This window comes from Lactuca virosa, chromosome 6 (genome assembly GCF_052849685.1).
Source record: "Lactuca virosa cultivar CGN04683 chromosome 6, Lactuca_virosa_CGN04683_v6, whole genome shotgun sequence".
NCBI classification, from domain to species: Eukaryota; Viridiplantae; Streptophyta; class Magnoliopsida; order Asterales; family Asteraceae; genus Lactuca; species Lactuca virosa.
This window is the reverse complement of record NC_136431.1, coordinates 150,895,588-150,901,596: the sequence shown is the minus strand read 5'-3', so window position 1 is coordinate 150,901,596 and position 6,009 is coordinate 150,895,588.

Here is a 6,009-nt window from a genome sequence, read left to right as displayed (position 1 = left end):
GGTTGACATATGGATGACATATGGGCCATTGGTCAACATGGTAGTGGCTTATGGTGTCCATGGATGACATATGGGCCATCGGTCGACATGGTAGTGGCTTATGGTGTCCATGGATGACATATAGGCCATTGGTCAACATGGTAGTGGCTTATTGTCTCCATGGATGACATATGGTTGATTGGTCCACATGGTAATGGCTTATGGTGTCCATGGTTGACATATGGATGACATATGGGCCATTGGTCAACATGGTAGTGGCTTATGGTGTCCATTGATGACATATGGGCCATTGGTCGACATGGTAGTGGCTTATGGTGTCAATGGATGACATATGGGCCATTGGTCAACATGGTAGTGGCTTGTTGTGTCCATGGATGACATATGGTTGATTGGTCCACATGGTAATGGCTTATGGTGTCCATGGTTGACATATGGATGACATATGGGCCATTGGTCAACATGGTAGTGGCTTTTGGTGTCCATGGATGACGTATCGGCCATTGGTCGACATGGTAGTGGCTTATAGTGTCAATGGATGACATATGGGCCATTTGTTAACATGGTAGTGGCTTATTGTGTCCATGGATGACATATGGTTGATTGGTCCACATGGTAATGGCATATGGTGTCTATGGTTGACATATGGATGGCATATGGGCCATTGGTCAACATGGTAGTGGCTTATGGTGTCCATGGATGACATATGAGCCATTGGTCGACATGGTAGTGGCTTATGGTGTATATGATATACCCATGGATGACATATGGGCTACAATATTATTGAGTATAATTTTATGGTTTTTCAATTTAAAGAAACGGAAGTTAATTTAGTTTAGTTGGCAAACATGTTTTACTTCTTACCCAAATTCGCAGGTTCGAATCCTACATATGTCAATAATTTTATTTAAATTCGTCTCTCTAAATGTAATCAATATTTTTATTTAACTTCATCTTTTTTAATTTAAACTGTTCAATTTAATTACAAAAATGCACATAGGTATTGACAAAAATACCCTAACCAATTACGTAGTAACCTTTTTACATTTAAGGGCAATTATGTCAATTCATAGTCTAAACACTTAGGTGCTATAATTTATAGTCAGAGTCATCCGTCGTTTCGGTTTATCGGCGATAGATCTTCTACAATCCATTACCAACACTCAAAATTCCCGAACGTTGATCAATAAACCCTAAAATCGTTGTTGCTACATAATTTGGATTACACTCCACGCAGATCAACATAATGGCAGCGAGTTGTTCTTCAGAAAGAATGCAAACAAGGCAACAAGTAACAAGGGTCACTGCTTTGCCATCGCACTTGATCGAAAAAATAGTAACTACGGTTGGGAGAAAGTCACCAATCGATGCTTTTAAGTGCCTGATAGTGTAAGTATGATGTGCATTACTTCTATTAAACTTGTTTACATACTTAATTTAGTGTTTAATATATGAATTTTGTGTTGATTTGTGAATTATATATGTATAGTTGCAAACTCTTTAGGGGTCTTGTAACATCAGACGCATTATATAAAAGCATAGACACAAGTCGAATAAGGTTTCGTCCATTAAGTGTTCACCAGTATGAAGTCACAAGCAAATGCAGAAAGTTGAACAACCCACACGTACTCTTCAACGATGGAATGGTACTCTTTTTTTAAGCAATCGGATAATTGCGAATTCAATTAGTTTTCTACATTTGTATTTTTTAAAATTGTATGATTACTTATTGTATGTTAGGCGAAGTATTTTACGATAGGGGAAAAATAGCAGGGAAAAAGTTGCTTAAAAATGCAGCCCATCAAGGGCAGTTGGATGCGATCTTCGTTCTGGAAATGATGTTGATGGCCGAAGGCATTGGAAGGAAGCAAGAAGCTCTGATCATGTTAAATAAAGTCTACGTTAATACTGGAAGAAGTTGGAATCTAAGAGATACCTGTAACAAGGTTCATAACCACTTGTTAAGGAGAACAAAGGAGATAAAGTTCCATGACTTACATAGAAGTTGTGCAAAGCATCCTTCTGTGGGCAGTTATTACGCAGCTTTTATGAGTCAATACAGGTGGTTATTGAATTGTGATATTTGTTTGTGGGATGCGTGTTTCGTTAGGTTTGCTTTGATGTTTGACATTAGTTTCGAATATATATATATATATATATATATATATATATATATATATATATATATATATATATATATATATATATATATATATATATATATATAATAGTTGTTTGATTCACACAATTAGTGATGCATATTGTAAGTGTATTTTGATGTAATGTGAATACATACTTTTAACTTTATTAAATGTTACTATATATATGTTATTTTTGATATGAATGTTATTTTTGTCTTTGTCATTTTACTAACCAAAAGTCCACTATGACCTATAATAGGTTATATTGCAAGCCACTCAAGTATGTTACATTCCTTACCCTAGTTTGAAAACAAACAACTCGGACTGGTAGGCTGTATTTAAAGTTAAACCTCGTGGTTGGGCCGATGAAAATCATCCTCAGAAAGACGTTGCTTTCCAAGAAGATGAAGTTGAATCAAATGAAATCATTATACCAAGTCTATTTGATACATCCAATTATGATGATGATCACGAAATATCAAGCAACGGTTCAGATAATGAAAATAATATTGATGAAGAAGGTGAAATTCATGAGGACGACAATGATGGTATTGCTGACAGCGAGGGTAGTTATGAGTATAGTACATCGAGCAATGAAGAAGAAGAGGATGAAGAAGAGGAGGAGGAAGAAGATAATGACTAGATGTTTTTGTGTTTAATGTTTTTTGAAATGAAGTTAATTTGAAATTTGGTTTAATATCAATACATAAATGTAAACTAGGAAGAAAGCTCGGGCTTCGCCTCGAGATGTTTTTTTTTTGTGTTTTTTATGTCAAAATGTAAAACTATTGACTGTAAAGCCCAAGAGTGTCAAAGTGGCTAAAGAATTGTGGAAAAAACCTAAATGTGTTTAGTGTATATTGTGCTAAATGTATAATTTTTTATAATAAGGACTAAAAGTGTCAAACTGGCTAAAAAATTGTGGCAAAAATCTAAAGTTTTTTTGTGTTTTTTTTACCAAAATGTAAAAGTTTTGTTTCCAAGGGCCAAAAGTGTCAATGTCACCAAAATTCCACTGTTACCTATAAGAGGTTATAATATTTGAATAATGTGTTTTGACACAAATATCCTTAGTATTCACATATTTGAAATGATTTCAAGGGCACTTTGGTCTTTTTGCACTCTGAAGCGTTGAGGCGCCATCATACCTCTGACGTCACACCGGCGTTATCAGTTTTTCAACCATTCAGAACGTCTCAACTATTCCGGACGATAAATCTCCATAGAAACACTAAAACCCCCAAATCGTCGAAGGGTAATCGTTCTTAAAATCGATTTTCTCCAATAATAGACACTCATATACACCTCGCGACCATATCATCATAAAGTAAGTATTTTTTTTCCATACCCTGTTACACTGTTTTTCATAGTTACGATTATTTTTCAAAAAGAAATTGAAATCAACTACTCCAATGTCTATTTTGTTAGTAGAATGTTGATTACTAGAAGTCACCGTTCGTTAGATGATCTCCCATTAGAGATTTTGAGTCGGATATTTGTAGTATTAGGGTCAGAATCTGGCAATCTGTGAAAGACATCGTCTCTGCAAGACTTTGGTAATTCTCAATAAACATCAACTAATGAATGTATATTTGATGAAATACAACTTTCTTTATTTGTTATTTACTGTGTATTTAAATTTTTGAAGTTCAAAGAAGATATATGTGTTGGATTAAATGTCTAAGCCCATAACTATTATTGGTATGTATTCGACCCGACTTGGCATGGTCCATTTGGGTTGCACTTCACCGGAACAATTGGATAGACAAAATGAGAAAAAAAAGGATACTAGTGATTTATATTAATATATTATAAGTTCTAATATATTAATATGAAATCATATTATTTAATTAGTAGTGATCAAGAATTAATTTAGAATTAATCTAGTGATCAAAATGAACTAATTAAATATGGACTCTTATATAGTTGTGGTGGACCAAGTTCATTTAGGTTGGGCTAAGCTTTCATGGATAGTCCATGGAGTGTTTAACCCAGGGATCCTATGGAAATGAAAGGCCATGGGTATTAGGGTTTACATGAATGTAACCCTAATCCTCCACACTATATAAAGAGGTCCTTGGTTCAAGAAATGGGACTAGTGCATAGAAATGAGGGCAAGGCCGATTTCATAAGTGGAACCTAAGTATCCTTATTCTCTAGTTATTCCAAGATTGGTTTTGGTGATTTGTGATTCCAGTTGAGGCTTCCACACTATTGGGGCTAAGCTTTTAAAGTTCAAGACTTCAAGCCACATCAAAAGGTATGTTCTTCTTCTAGCAATTATGTTTAAAAGTTCCCATGCTATGTTAGATAGTTGAAGAACCTTGGAAAATCAAATTTGCATGTATCTTAGTCAAACATAGATCCAAGGTTTCTAGGGTTGCATGTACAACTTAGGTGTAATGCCCGTGTTTCTAGGCTAGGCATTAATATTGACATTATAGTCTAGGTTAACCTTTGTAACTCATTCTGAAGAAATGAAAAGCAATTATGTGAATATTATGTGAATTATGTGTTTTATGCTTAATTATTAGGGTTTAATTAATTAAGAATAAAAAATGAGCTTCAAAATTAAATTTTAGATAAAGCCGATACCTATTAAGAAACTTGTAGTGGGCGTGACAAGGATTACGGATATATAAAGAATGCCGAAATCCGAGTTATAACGAAGAAGTTATGACATGTCGAAGTTTCGCGACAAAACCGGCATGGGGCCGAATGTCGTAAAAAGTGATTTTTTGATAAACTACTTTTTAGCCTTAGTAATCTAAACAAAACTCGTAGTGTTCGTTAAACCGAGAGTAGGTATAAAAAGAACGCCCAAATCTGACTTCGTATGAGGAAGTTATGATTTTTCGAAGTTTCAGCTTAGCAGTAGACAGCTAAAAACTCGAATTTTAGATCGAGTGATTTTTAGCCGACATGACCTAAATGAGAATCGAAGGTCTCGTCATTAGTAGCACAACGGTAAAAAGTCTGACGAAAACGGACGTCGGATGAAGAAGTTATAAAATTTTAACGGATTTCCTCTCCCGATCTGTTAAAAATAATAATTTAAAAATTAAAATCTAAACGAAAGTTGTAGAGCGTAATTTTACCTACGCGTGCATATAAAGAACGTCAAAAACGGAGCTCGTATGCGAAAGTTATGGATTTTAAAAGTTTTGGCGCGAAAACCGAGGAATTTCACATAGGTGGACTTCGGCCACGTGTCCTCGCCTCGCATGTGCCACGTGTCCGAAATAAGGATGAGTCATCCAAAATTCTGCTGAGTCATCCGAGGCCACCTGTCGACGCGTGTCACCTTCTCCTCGGATCGAAGGCTCGGCCAATTAGGAGCTGCCTCGTACCCCTCTATGAAACGTCCGAGCTTCGCAAATGGTGCCACGACTCCGAACCTCGGACTAGACCACGGTCCAAACAGAGGCCGACACCGAGCCCTCGCACGTGCGAGCCATGTGCTGCGCGCCTTCGCCCTGCTGCCGCGTGTCCTCACCTGATGACTCCCCCCTTCTAAGACCGACTTCGGACCCCTATAAATAGAAGGGGTATGCGAGCCTTCCCGGTTAGTTTTGGAATTTTGCCATATTTAGCCCCTTTCTTCATATTTTCTTCATCTTAGCATCCCCCAAAGCCCCGGTATCGATTATAACCCCCGGAATATGCCACGAAGAGCCCGAGAACCCGGAAAATTTATCTTTTCTGTTTCGAAGCCCGAGCCTCGCAGAGCCCGGTTTCTGAATAAAACTCTCGGTTTTATTAGAAATGAACGTTTTAGGGAACGAATTGCTGCCCGATTTTCATCAAATCAAGTGAGTGTATAGTCACTTTCATTTTACACATAGATATGAAGTATTTACCTTAAAATACG